This window comes from Colossoma macropomum, unplaced genomic scaffold, assembly GCF_904425465.1.
Source record: "Colossoma macropomum unplaced genomic scaffold, Colossoma_macropomum, whole genome shotgun sequence".
Taxonomy (NCBI): Eukaryota; Metazoa; Chordata; class Actinopteri; order Characiformes; family Serrasalmidae; genus Colossoma; species Colossoma macropomum.
Genome location: NW_023494785.1, coordinates 11,884,791 through 11,900,393, shown reverse-complemented (window position 1 = coordinate 11,900,393; position 15,603 = coordinate 11,884,791). Strand labels below are relative to the sequence as shown.

Here is a 15,603-nt window from a genome sequence, read left to right as displayed (position 1 = left end):
CTTTTGTCCAACATCCCAATGTTTTTAGCTTGGATAAACTTTCCATAATGTGATCGTTTATTTCCCGCGCGTCTGTCCATCCTGTGCCGTGATAACCTGATCTGAGCCTGGCACATATTTTTAGGCCAAGCCAAATATGAGTATTTGGGTCCTACTGGTTTTGGACAAATATTTTAAGCTCTTCTTTCAAATATTTCAAGAAACTCATGTGGAATGTCTGAGGTCGGTAAGGATGCTCACAGCACATAATAAAAAAATCAGTAATTTATTAGAAAGATTATTTACACACTGCATTTTTCTGCTACATCAATTTCACAAAGATCATCATCATGAGAATTAACAAACAATAAATTGTACAGCTCTGGTAAATAAAAGACACCCAGCAATGAAAGGATGTAACCCCCAGTGCATACTATCAACCCGCGCCCTCTGGACCTGTAAGAAACGGCAATTAAAAAAAGCCTGTATTACCTCAAGCTTGTATTTGTCATTTTGTCTTTTAGGGCTGGGTCCATTTTGTGGAAACTTGGCTCTGAACATCTTGCTGATGGTCGTGTGGAGACATTTAAAGACACCCTTTAGCCGGTTGTGTGCAGACGTAATGCACAAACCTGCCTGCTATTATAATAGCTCTCAGATGTCTCCTGTTGGGCCAGAGGACACTCAGCTGAGCTTCAAGTCTTCATTAAACCAGGGTGGCAACATTGACACTGCTACTTAAGGTATGCTAAGTAAGTTATCACCCGCATATCGTGATGATGTGCCATGTGTTATGGCTCATCTGAAATGCTCCAGCAGACCATTTTTTAAATACAAACACTGCATTGTTATAATCCTCAAAAGACCACTTCATGCAAGGAATTTAGATGAGAGGGTCATTTCAAATACCAGAGAAACTGGACAACACTGCACTGACCACATGCCAGGCCATTACAAACCCATTTCAAGCTAATTTAGTCTGTGACGTCTTCCTGGCCGATGTGAACATAGCCCACATTGTGAACAGACACTGAGGTTCTTTTCCATAAGCTGCTAGAATAGCACAAGCTTGTTCAAGAATGTCTGAAGCTAGAGTTAGGATTGGAGTTGGGACTGTCAGAAAGTCTAAACATGACCTAGAAGAACTGCTTAATTTGGCTGACAAATGTATTTGGCCAACCAAAAACTGTTGGTTCTGCGTAATGTGTAGAGGCACGTGACTGTAACAAGGGTGCTACAACAAAAAAAGACCAGTGTGAAACAAAATGGCATGCCTGTAAGCAAAAGCATAAGATAACTCTTCCACTTATTACTAACTACTTCATTACAAAGCTCTAATAATTACTTATGCTGTGCATTTTTAATCCAGTAACAATGCAGCCTGATCCTGGAATTACATCCGATAATTAGAACCAATAATTTAGTGCTCTATTTTTAGCTTGTACATGCACATGAGGTCACTAGCGCTGGACATTTCTATTCTCTTCACTTCACTGAAATCATGCATAGTGGAAAACACCATCACCCCACATACAAAAGAGTGGAGGTTTGATTATTCATTCAGGCAGAAATATCACTGCTATACCCATAAGAATACACACTGCTATACCAGCAGGAGTCCTTGGGCTGGACTCCTAATGTTACATTCATGTTCCAGAGAGTCTGCAGAATAATGAAAAAAAATATATGGAATAAAGGAAATGTTTACATAATTGCCTGTCTGATTTTGTTTTGTCATGGCTATGTAAAATCAATCAATTATCTCTCTTTATAGTTTTAAACTGTCTTACGCACACTGCACTTAATATATGGATTATGGTGAACCTTTTTTAAAATATGAAAAAAAGAATATTGATTGTTTGCATCAGTATCAGTCACAAGGTGTTCACATTATCAGCCCACATGTTCCATACAGCTCCATCACTAAAAATCTCGGCAACACTTTACTGTAGCGCACTGTTTAGAAGGCTACATGATACCTACATAAGCGCTGTGTGACAACTGACACAAACATACATAAACATTTATAAACACTTATTCCAAAAGGTGTCAGCTGTCATAAAGACTGCTTTTGTCAACTTTGATGTCAACATGACATAACATCTATGTCCAGAGACATATATTTTTGGTGACATTAGGTTGTGCCATGACATTTTCTGAGGTAAAATGACATAGCATGTTATGACAACTGACTTCGTAGCTCTTTTTCTTTTTTGAAAAAAATGCCTTGCATTTGCTTCCACTGTTTGCACATGTTGTGCTGGTTAAGAGAATCTGCTAAATGACTAAATATTGTGGGTGTTAAGTAAAATTTTATGAATCTTTATTCAAGCACCATGACACTGTTATGTATATTTCCTCTGGCCTGTAAGTAAAGTGAGATCCATTTTAAAGTTTATAACATTTTTATAAATCCTTATTCAAGCACCATGACACTATATATATATTTGTGATTAAAAGGCAGGTTGTTCAGTCACCTAATGACTTAAACTGAAAAGCACAGACATATTAGACTGGATCATATTATACAACACCAAAGTTGTCCAACTGAAAAAATGTTGTGTGCTGTGTTTAAGTAGAATGTTTTGAGCTTTGGAGTACTTTGGTATTGTTAATATGGTTGTTATTTACTACAGTCAATTTGTAGTGCAGCTGATTATGGAGCAGTGTGTGCAATCGTGTGTCTTTCGACATTTTGTTTTTCAAAGGCCCTCTAGAGCCACATCTTCTGTAGGACTTCAGTGCCAGCTGGTAGCATTGTATGTCCTCTTCAATTATCTTCACTGCAAAAAAAGGCATGAAAATGCTGTTTAACAATCATATGCATGAATATCTAAAATTACAGCCTTATGTCTTTGAAAAACCTTTATTCTTAAATAAACTGCTCCTGGGCTAACATAAAATAATGAAATCCCTGGGCCAACACAACTGTATTATGCCCCCGGATCAAGACTGGATGATATTCCTGGGACTACATAACATGCTAACTACCCTACTGTGGTGAGAAACCTAAAAGGTCTGTTCCAGAACTTCAGCTACTACTTTTAAAATAAAATGTGCTGTTTCTGGGTTAACAGAGCTTTCTTATATGATGTCCCCAAGGAAATATTAGGCATGATTTTCCTTGAACTGTAAAGGTCTAACTGTGCTAACTGTTAGCTAGCTAGGCAGCTGCAAACAAGCTGAAAGCTCCAGTTCCATAAATTTGTTACTTTAAGTGTATGAAAAATGCTGGAAGAAACTGTTCCAAGCTGATCTTTAACAGTGAAAAAAGGGCATTAAATGAGTATTCAGGTTTACCATTAGGCTAGCCAGACAGCTTAACTACCTAGCAATAGCATTAGCAATAGCTGTCGGACATTAACTAAACTAAAGCCACCTACAGTAAATGTTTAATTGTGTAAGTAAAACCAGGACTATATTATTGAGCATGGATGATGTAAAACAAGGAACTTCTAAAAGAAATTGCTTACCTTCACCAACAGGTGCAGATGAGCTGGAGCTTCACTCAGTTTCAGTTAAAAATAGAAAAAAGACTTGGTCGCATGTGGTGATGGCATGGCATGAACTTTGTGACTCGTTGAACAAATTCAATTTAAGCACCTCCCCTGTTGACCCAGGGCCACGTCTCACTCTGTAATATCAGGACGATCTTACTTTTGTTCAGTTTTACCAACTACCTCATTTTGCCAAGTTGTTTCGCATGATCAGCGCTATGTCACCCTGACATACCAAAAGAAAAAGAGCTACATAAAATCATAAATAATAAAGTTTTACTTAACACCCACAATATTTAGTCATTTAGCAGATTCTCTTAACCAGCACAAAACGTGCAAACAGTGGAAGCAAATGCAAGGCATTTTTTTCAAAAAAGAAAAAGAGCTACGAAGTCAGTTGTCATAACATGCTATGTCATTTCACCTCAGAAAATGTCATGGCACAACCTAATGTCACCAAAAATATATGTCTCTGGACATAGATGTTATGTCATGTTGACATCAAAGTTGACAAAAGCAGTCTTTATGACAGCTGACACCTTTTGGAATAAGTGTTTATAAATGTTCATGTATGTTTGTGTCAGTTGTCATGAAGCGCTTATGTAGGTGTCATGTAGCCTTCTAAACAGTGCCCTACAGTAAAGTGTTACCAAAATCTCTTAGTGTTTCTGAATGTAAATATTGTATAGATTGGCAAGTGCTACAAAACATAATTAATGCACTGAACAAGAAATGGGCAATGTGACTATTTTCTCATTATCATGATAAACAATATGCTTTTTTTAGTGCAGATTTTTTTGATGGCTTTTTTCTATGTGGCTCTATTAGTGCAGTGTATCTGTGTGGCAAACTATTGTGAAAATGTCTGTGTCACTTTCATGTCGCTACACTGGAACAGACCTATGGAGTAGTGAGATCTTTAACTGGACACCCTGTTCCAGCTTGTAGTACTTTGATATGTTGTCAGAGATCAACCAAAAGATCAGAATCCTCAGATTTGTTTTATATACAAAACTACAAGGAAAAAAAAAACACAATGAGCATCTGAGAGGACACTTTCAGACACTCCATACAATGTGGTTTACAACAGCGTACTATAAGAATGTTCCCCACAGTTCAAGCAAGAAGGCAGAAAAACAAACCAAACCCACAAAAATGTTTTCAAGATTTTTTCAAGCTAGAAAATGTTGGGTCTCAGCTGAAACAAAACATTCGAAAGGTTTCAAAACAGAGTGATAAACATGGATAGATATTCTGATGCAGTGGATTAAAACACTTGTAACATTTGGATGTTTTACCCTCTTTTTTCAATTATTATAATGAAGTTATATTTACCAGTCAATTTGCACAATTTCAATAAGACACCCTGAAACAGCACTCACTCAGACTGTGTCATGTTAGCTGTGCAGTAGGTTAGTAGAGTGTTTCGAGTAGTTTAAGGGTTACTGTTAGAAGCTCATCCTAAAGCTATGTAAACACTATGTAATATGTGAGAATTCGGAGAACTCTCTGGAAAAGCTTAACAACATGTGGAAGAACACTCTGTAGTGTCGGTTGCGCTTCAGACCCCTTCCCTGAGCAGATGAATGTGATGATAGCAAGCACACTGAAAGAGTATTCAAAGAGACTCAGTCAAAGCTTGGTGAAGGTGTGTCTTCTGAGGATATAGATGAAGTATCTACTACTGTCGTCATACCTTTATCAATATAATATTAATTTTGCATTTGAGACCTAAACATCAAGCTATACCTTCTTTTTGACTCTATGTGTGATGTTTGTATTTAAAGACGTATGATGTGATCTGAAAACCTCCCACGAAATCCGACCCATCATGTCTGACGTTTAAATTGTTATTTCAGGCTTTACAGGGTGACTCGCAGCAGCGCACGGACACCGTGCATGTTTTTTTCCCTCCTGACCGAGTATTGCTACTTCTTTTAAATTTAACAAAAAAACATTTAAAAGCTCATTTTAAAGCTTAGTAGTTTTAAAAAATACTGGTTTATACTGTATCTGATCTAAAGTTTTTCATTATCGGTATTGAAATCTCTACTCCAGTCTATACTAGTCTGCAAGTCCACGCACAATGATAAAATCCATAGTTAGAAATATTGTCACCCAACTGAAAATCTATGTTAAGTTCTTGTGTGCTGCCACAGAACGCTCATGAGAATCTGGCAGTACTGTTCATTTATAAATTCTGTAGGACTTTACCCTTTAAACTGCAGGATTATTATTTAGTTACTATTCTTAGAGTTTTTCATTTTGGTATTAATAATGGAGTCAAGAAAAAAAATAAAATTTCGGAGGAGGTCCACACCTTAAGCTCCTCCTCCTTCCCATGAGAGTGCAAAAGTGAAGAGTGAGAAAGTAAAACATGGCCATTGAAGTTTAGAGGGTTGATCAACATAGAGAGAAAAGTAAACTCAAATGTGCCTTCGCAACACAAGACCATATAACTGCAGTTCATCTAAGCTTCTGCTGTATTTTGTTAGAACCTTCTTATGTCTAAACATTCCTAATATTTAGAGCAATCTCCCATTTTTGTTGAGATTATAATACCATAAATAAAAAAAACAACAAAACAATAAAAACATCCAAGAATGTGTGAATTTTCCATGGTGCTTCATCGTGATGAAACTCATGGTGATGCTGTGCTTCTTCAGAACTAAAACACTCCTCTCATCAGTAACTTTAAACACAGCTGGGTGACAGACGATAAACAAACACAAACAGATTTGCACAAACACAAACTCTCGAGAAACAGCACGTGTATAAGGTGTCATCATTAAAATGACAAGAGTCTGTGCAGCAGCTGCCCTGGTTTTAGAGACTGCAATCAATCAGTTGTCAAACTCAAACACACACACACACACACCACACACACTCACACACACACACTCACACTCATATCACCCTGTATCTCCTTTTTGTCGTTTTCATTTTTTGACAAATAACAAAATAATATTTGACAAATAAATTTGAATATGCCAGCTGTTCTTTATACTGTATTACAATTTCATGATACATGGACTAATACAAATGATAAAACAAATTACTTGCAATAAAATCTCATTAAATTAACTTTAATGTGCTAAAAAGAAGTAAAATATGTCTTTACGTCTCCTGAAAAGTTTCCAGGACATATTGTATTTGCACATACAAGATTTTGCTTTGACAGCAACAATACATAATATACATGAAAGAGCCTTAACCCTAACTCTAACCTTCTACTCTTTAAGGTTTAAACAAGCAAACATGTAGCTTTTGTAAAAAAAAAGCTACGAAGTCCAGTTACAAACCCCCCCCCCAACACTTTTATCTCTGTTTTTATTTTTGTTCTAAAAAAAAACATGAAAACAAACAGCTCTGTGTAATTATGCTTATCTCTGAGGTGCTACACCCATGTCTATGATTAAAAGATGTTCTGGATGTATGCTCTGTCTCTCCATCTATGCCAGCACTGCCTCTACTCCTCCCCCACTCACCGTTCTGTGTTTACTGTCACTACTAGATTACAGGAATGTCCCTCTGCAGCTATGAAGGACACAACCAGGACGGCCAGACAACCTTCTCCAGACGAAAATGGTGCCTGATCACGGTCCGTTTCCTGATCTAATCAATTAAACGTCTGTCATTGGAGTCCTTGGGCCAATGCAGTGTAGAGGACTTTACAATAGCTGGTTTTACATGTAGCCTAATAATCCTTTAGCAATCTGACTAATATGTTGATCAGAATAAAAAAAATCATATAAACATCTAAATCAAAATAGAGTGATCTAACTGAATGAAAGTCCCAAGCAGTGTTTACTTTTTAATACCCTAAATGGAACAGTAATTACCATGAAAGTATGTGAATCTGATCAAATTCACATTCAGAATATTTGCGTATGTTCTAGTAGGCATGTGCACTGGCATCATGACAAACAAGCTTCATGTTGTTATGGTATCAACTGACACTAAATGTCTCTTCATGCATATACATAAAGCTGAAAGTTGACTAATGAAAATTTGTGCATCTAAATGAAGGCACTGAGGCTAACTGTGCTACAGTTGTGTGCAAAAATTTGGGCACCACAGGTCATATGACATATTTTGTTGATTTTCTAAGTGACAATAAGATAACACACCCTCTACAGAGAACACACTGAAATATGACATTTTTCTACAAATTTTAGTGCAGAATATCTATTTATTTGCTGAATTCCACAGTTTAGAAAAAGAATAAACTTTTGCCCAGGCCAAATTTTCTTTTATTTATATTGTTTTTCCACTATGTTAAATTCAGCACATAAACAGTAATTGTGTATTAAACTGTGCAGAAGTGTGTTCTCTGTAGAGGATGTGTTCACTTATTTTCACTTAGAAAATCAACAAAACCTGTCATTTGACCACAAGTGCTTAAACCTTTAGATATCACTGTATATTTATATTCTGAGTGGAGACCAGTGGAGATTATTGCAATTTAACCGGTCAGTCCTTTATCATGTGGGCGAGATCTGACTGGGCAAAAGCCCAGGGGCGCCTGCTAATGATCAGCCTGGATCAATAGTGCAGCACATTTGTTTTGGAGTTAAAGGGGTTTTAGCTTGTTGAAAATCATTGATGCAGTTGTCCTTAGAGAGAGGTAAGAGGACATCAAACAGGTTGATGCTGATTTTGATCTGTGTTTCCTACTTTTGCCCGGCCAGATGAAGATCAGGCTCTCAGAAGTGACCAAAACGCAGGCTCCTTCACCAAGAGCACAAACTTCAACTGTCCTCTAATGGCCCCGACTAGCACACAATTTACTCTACATCAGTACCAGCAGATAATTGTGTAGAGCAAATGTGTCTGCATTAGGGGGTGGGCAATCTGACAATATTTTATCATATTGTGATAAATTATGCCACAATATGCTTCACAATATGCTTTTTCTGAGCATATCATAGATACTGGCTGTATTAAAAAAACACTGACACTAGTCTTTTGTTACAAATAGAGCATATTAAACTTGTTTAATTAAATTTAGTGCAGTGCAGTTTGTGAAATGTTAAGTCACTGTACTCATAGGTTTTGACTGTATTGTTTAAATGTGGCACTACTGGTTCTTTTATTGTCTGTCCCAACTGATTAAACCCCTGAAGGACAAGATATTGTGACATATCATGCATTGTGAAATAATCTTTAAGTACTGCGATTGCATTTTTGCCATATTGCCCACCCCTAATCACCACTGGCATTTCGATTAGATTTGACCATTTGATAATTTGGTCTCACTTTATTTGGATAGTCCACTATAGTCCCCTATAGAACATCTACAGATGTTCAAATTGTTAACAACCTATCTGATGAAACTCAGGATTTGGACCAGGGTTAGGGCTAGGACCAGTGTGAAGGTTGGGTTTAGGTTTTGGGTTGAGGTTGAGGTTAGGGTTAGGATTAGAGTCAGGTTTAAAGAAAATTATGGTCAATTTTATATATATTTAGTTGAATGTAATGTGAAAGTAAATCAAGCATCTACAAAGCATCCAAAATGGACTATCCAAATAAAGTCTTACCAATAATTCTAAACTATATTTAATGGCACGTTCCTCTTGTATTCCAAAAGAGTACAAAAAGCATTCTAAAAGCAGTACCAAGAAAAGGTTCTTTGGCTTGTAACAGTGGAACCCTTTTCAAAAAGGTTCTATATAGAACCATCTACAACACTTTCTCCCTCAATCTGAAGAACGCTTCACAATGCAAAGAAGTCTTAAATCACACAAAGGCTTCTTTGAGTGTTCATGGTTCTATATAAAAGTTTCTTTTAGGCGTGTAGAACATTTGGGCGAAGGTAAGCAAATGTGCTAAATGTCCTTATTTGATTCAGTTTACTGCTTTTAGCCTCTAAAACATTACAATTCACTGCAATGCTAATCCAGATAGATCTAGTCCTAATTTCCACATATCATAACTGCTTATGAATCAGCACCATGAAAAGCACTGGACATCAGCATCAGCCCAGATTTTCCATTTTAGTGCTCCCCTGTTTAAAACACACCCTGAGAAGCAAGAGGAAAAAGAGAAGAACCCAAACCTAAATATAAAACTGTTATAACAGAGTAACAGACTAAATAGAGCAGACCAAGTTGTTGCCCTGACATATTATACTTTATGAGAATACTAATGCATTCAAATGGCACTAAGAGCCTAAGGTACTATTTTTACTGAGCCAGACTCTGAAGCTCGTAATCTGGACGTGGTTTTTCTCTTCTTTTTATATCCCCACCCAGCACGGCCCGTTACTCAAACCCTCGGCTAAAAGCAGAACTTCAACCGCGATGAACACTCGCAACTTTTCGTGCTAACGTGCTATCCGAGTCCGAAACCCCCACAGCCCTGGAAAAAACTGCTAAAACCATGAAAGGTGGCCTTTACTCGGGCAGAGGACTGAAAACGCGTCTCAGAATCACAGTAACTCCGAGTGAAGAGACCAACACAGACGAAGAGAGAGAGAAAACTGCTCTCTCAGCTGAAAAAGAGAGGAGCTCGTTACCTTTAAACCGCTTCTTTGTAATGTTTGTAACGTCTGTCTCTGTGAGGACCTTCTTTTCTCCTCTCTTCTCTTTTCTTCGAGCCTCGCCAGCGGCTCTCTGCCCAGACGATTCCTCTCCTCTGACCGACCCCTCACAGCAGACCCGCTCACTCCATCCTACTTCTGTCCACAGTCAGTTTAATAGTCCAGAAAAACACCTTTTACTGAGATCCGTCTCCAACTTCACACGAGAACATAGCAGCAGCGCAGCAGAGCAGACTGAGGAGAAGAGAGAGAGAGAGGGAGAGAGAGAGCGAGAGAGAGAGAGAGAGAGAGAGGGAGGGAGGGAGAGAGACAGAGAGAGAGAGAGAGAGAGAGAGAGAGAGAGAGAGCGTCCTCTATAGGACGCATCTCACACCACCAGATCTGAATATTGCAAATGTACATAGTAAATGTGTTTTTGTGTACATGTATTTAAATAAATTCCAAAAAGCCCTTCTACTGACATCACCTGAAGCTCTTGTGGCTGAAAGCAATTAAATCCTCACAGCAATGTTCTGAAATCTAATGTAAAGCCCTCCCAGGAGATATGTAGAGTGGCCCCAAAAAGTATTTGGACCCGTGTTCCAGGCTTAAAAAAGTTCATAAACAAAAATGTCAAAGCAAGTGATACTATTTTTAACCCCTTAAAATCTCAGGCTTATTACATGCTAAGGCTTATTATTCAGTAACTACTCTACTATTCACTGCAAACTGGATGAGCTATTCTTAGGTTATAGAAGTGTAATGGGCTTGCTGGCGGGCGCTGGCCATTTAATGAGATAAACAAATCATCCCAAGACTGTTATTTTCTTTTTGGCAAAGCATTCTTTCAAAAGGCAGCTGTTGTACTTCACATCGTTATTGTTTCTTTGCAGATTTACTTCCAAACTGTCTTCATGCACTTTTGAGTTCATGGTCCTGTCAATGAACACGAGCTCACTGATACCACTGTGAGAAAAACAGTCCAAGACTGTGTAATTTCCTTATTGCACTGTACAGAACTCTTAGTCTGGAATTTAATCCAGTCTTTCCTCTCAGAAACAGTCCACTGTCTTTTTGATATTGTGCTAAAAGTGTTTTTCTCTGAAACAAATATCATTTTGCTAACCAATTTATTAAGAAACTAAAGAGCTTCATTAAAGTTAACCAATGCATAAATGGTTAAACTGTCCCCAAACATATATAATAATTATGTATAGGGTCTATAGTTTTATCACTCTGTTCCTATTTTACTTAAGTTGCCTTATATCTCTTATGTGTGCATACTTTTCCCTTATTATTTGCAAAGTAGTAATAGAATCAGAAACAAGCTATTTTTAATGGAGACACTGATAAAACCAATGTTGATATCATTACCATGGTAATAAACACATCATAATAATAGCAGCAGTATCACAGTAGTATCATTATTATAATTGAAGCAGTAACAGAGACAGCAACTATAGTTTTTTTTTTTAAATTAATACATTGGTAATAATAACATCAACACTATTACTATAGTAGTAATAAACATTATTGAGAATAAAGCATAACAACAAAGCACGCAGTTAGTGGTGACTTCTTTTGGTAATTACCTCAACTAAACTGCTGAAATTGATAAAAACACGACATTTTCCCGAACTGAAAAAACTAAAATGCAATCTTCATGTAGATTAAAAACATCTCAAAAATAGTAACTTTACTGCATTGCATTATAGAGTCTGTTGTAAAATCACTGAGTGGAACTTTTGGCAGCAGTTGAACATTTACTTGCAACCTTGCAACCTTTCTAAACGTGTTTCAGACAAAGGCAGTGTTTGTGTGTGTGACAGAGAGAGAGAGAGAGAGAGAGAGAGAGAGAGAATAAAGAGGTGATTGAGGATCTCGACCTCTGGAGAAGTCACAGCCTCCTACACCCTGCTCAGCCTCTGATCCATTCTGCTGCGCGAGGGTTTCACTAACTCAGTCTCACTCTCACATTCCTGAAGAACACTTCTTGTTTGTGTTCTATACCTAGAAACACACCATCAAACCCCTTTCCACCTCAAAAGGCTTGAGGAAGTGAGACTTTCCTGTCAGGTCTCTGGAGAGTCTCTGTCTTTTGCAGTACTTTTGTCTGCTCACTGTGCTTGACTGGGTCTCTCTCTCTCTCTCTCTCTCTCTCTCTCTCTAACTGAGACATCACAGAAGCAGATGTGTTGGAGCTGAATAAGTCCCAAAACCTGTTCAGTTATACTCACGTATTTGGCTGCTGTATGTGGATCATTCTATATTCTTTTTTTCTCAAGTTATTGATATCTTAGAACACAATTAGAAGAACACAGGCTCTCTGCACTCCAGTCATTGTATTGATTTGTTAAATTTATTGATGGATTGATTAGATGGTAACTTTACTGACTTCCTTGATAAGCACTTTGAAAACGGTTAAGCAAACACACTTGTACACGTGTCGGCTATTTGTTTATTTATGTTTATTCCAGTGTTCAGTTTTTTGAACAAGTAAACAGTGACTGCCCTGATACTGCAAACAGTTCCACATATTGTTTTCTCAGATGGCCTAAGATTTATGCACAGTCCTGTATGTAGCTTATGTGCACTCACAGAACCTCTGTTTTCATAACTGTAGAAGGACTGAACCTAATTAATCTGCTGCCCTCTAGTGGCATTACTGTGTCAGTACCAGGCCACGCCTTCTGTAAGGAAAAATGAATTTTTTTCTTGGAAAGACATTAAGGAATTGTGTCTGTGTGTTTACTTTTTTTTCCATGTTTACAGTAAACAATAACACAAATTTCATTCTTAAAAATGACTAAAATTCATATGTTATCTTGACAGACTATCAAATGTATGGTGGATTATATGGACCATTTTTGAAGGAACATTTTGATCCACATACAGCAGCCAAATACTTGAATAGAACTGAACAGGTTTTGGGACTTATTCAGCTCCAACACATCTGCTTCTGTGATGTCTCCTCAGTGAGAGAGTGAGAGAGAGAAAGAGAGAGAGAGAGAGAGAGAGAGAGAGAGAGAGAGAGAGAGAGATCATTGTCTCAAACAAAAAGAGAAGTGGAGAAAGAGAAAGGAAAAACTGTGAAGAGAAAGATGAAAAATGACAGCCTTTTGTCTTCATCATGAGCTGTTTAAACAGACAGAAAAAACTTTGTAGAACCCATGAAACAGAAACACCATCACCACCACTGCATGATTACATAAGCCAGCAGTGTCCAGTCTTATTCACAAAGGGCCAGAGTGGCTGCATGTTTTTATTTCAACAAAGGAGGAGATCACATGATCAGTTTGAGTGCAGTAAGATGATTAAACCAGTAGAATGAGGTGTGCTCCACCTGAAAACCTGCGCCTGTGGATAAGACCGGACTCCTGACTTCAGCCATGAGTGACTGGGGGGGTTGTCAAAGAGCTCCTTTGTTCAGTAGTTAGGCTACTGCCCAGGCAATCAGCCATTTTCCAGGGTGTCTCTTTGTCAAAATCCATGAAAGTTTCCACAATGCATCAAAAAAAAATCTGAGCGCTGACTGTTCTCCATGTTCCCTTACTGGAAATAGCATCAAACTTCTGGACTTTCGGGAAGTTTTAAAGTGGAAGGCAAATGTATGCTCTCTCTTACCTTTCTACCTCTAAGTAGTAGAAAGGTGTATTATTCACACTTGAACGTAAGAAACTGTAAAGAAAAAACAAACTGCATTTATCTCTGATTTAACTTTACTTACATGCTTTGATATCAGTGTTTGTCACTAACTACATACTAAATTATTTATAACACACTATATTTCAAAAATATTGTACTTCAGTAACTCATTTCATGAGCAAAATATTTGTAAGCTGTAAAGTAAGCTGACCTGCTAGCAGGCTAATAGCTAACAGCTAACAGTCTAATTAGGCTTATTCAGAAATATTCAGTCACAGGCTTTAAATTTAAATCTTTACCGAAAGGGTCAGATCAGTGGAGTGCACCGACCTTGGCAAGGACATTTTTCAGTGGACACTTCAGGGAGAAGTTTATATCAGGAGTTTTCAGTAGATGAAAACAACGTTATAGTAAAAGTTATTCTAATTTTGTGGTTTTCTGCATGCAGGTCTGTTTTTAGTTGTACAAACATAATATGTATATTCAAGTCCATTTGTCTTGTTGCAAGAACTGAGAACAGACCCGATCCCAGTAAATGCACTATTAAATAAAAACAGTCACAATGTAATATTATTCAAACTCTTCATTATAATGCCTTATTAGGCCTCATCAAGCCAGGAGCTGGTAATTAACTTGCTGCTAATTATTATGTTATTAAGCAATAACTAGTATACACTCAACATTTGTAAAGCTCTAATTAAACCTTATCAAGTCAGAAGCTGCTAATTAACAGGCTGCTCATAACTACTTCATTAAGCAATACCTTTTTAAGCAATACCTAGCGTGAACTGGTCTAATGAGAAGCCAATTTATTAGTCATTGGTTTGAAAAGTTAGTTACCAGCTATTAGCTTGATAAGGTTTATTAAGGGCTTAATGATTAACAGCTAAGATGTTTTATTATAATATATGATGCACAAATAACAGTGATGTTTAATACACCCTAATTAATTAATAAAGTAGGAAACGTCTGCCAATTAATTAGCAGCTATTGCAAAATAAGGCTTATTATAAGCATTACAAGAGTATCAAGATGCCCTCCTGTACTAAATGTTACTGTCTTTTCTCTGACTTTTAAATCCAGGCTCAAATCATTCCTGTTCGAGCAGACTTTCAGCTCAGTTTAAACACTGTTGGCATTTCTAGCCACTTTTCTCACTTTTTTAAAATCCTTATCTAACTTTGTTTTTAATTTGATTATTTAACTATCCTAAGTTCATTTCTAATTTGATTTTTAATTTAATGATTTTCTCTTTTAAATTTATTGTTTTGTTTTAATTGTTTTTAAGTTGTTTTTAATTGTTTTTGCGTTTACTTTTTTAAACAACTCTGACTCTGAATCTTTTCATTTGTAAAGCACTTTGAATTACAGAAGCGTTTGAAATGTACTATATAAATAAACTTGCCTTGCCTGCCTTGCCTTGATGTAGTATGATTTTCAGTATTTGACACCATTCAAATTCTAAAGATTCTTCAGGGAACTCCACTAATTTTTCAAGATGTCTGCACAGTTCAATCATTAAGATGGATATACAGTCATTCAGAGTGGTTAAACGTGAAATGGTGCATTATAGAGAAACTTAACGGCTCAGAATTCTTTACAGTGGTGGTGATAGATACCAGAGGTCTTACAATAACTATGCATTTTATTTTATTACAGTAAAAATCACTGTGAATCTACATGTGTCTTCTGAGCTTTTATACACAGCGATGATTATGATGGTCAAATGGTAGTAACACTCATGTGAATTCAATTCACATTTGACATTTTCTTGAAATAACTCCAACAAGCATACACCCACATCCACTGTACTGGACATTAAACAGTAATTCTACACATTATTTTTGATTGATTATCTTTTATGGTTGCATGTAGGACAGGACATCTGTTTATGACCCTGGAACATGATTTAGTTCTGAAAGAGTTAGGAACAGTAATATAATCAGTCTGTTTAATAGTTTG

At 37.0% G+C, this 15,603-nt stretch overlaps 1 protein-coding gene across 1 annotated transcript in view; it reads right to left on the bottom strand.

Annotated features, from left to right (window-relative positions):
- The window catches only part of itgb1a (integrin, beta 1a), a 40,033-nt gene extending 29,886 nt beyond the window's left edge, over nucleotides 1-10,147 (bottom strand). The window contains 1 exon segment of the mRNA XM_036582817.1: nucleotides 9,994-10,147. The gene's annotated coding sequence lies outside the window, so the exon portion shown is untranslated.
- Nucleotides 10,148-15,603: the final 5,456 nt, after the last annotated feature.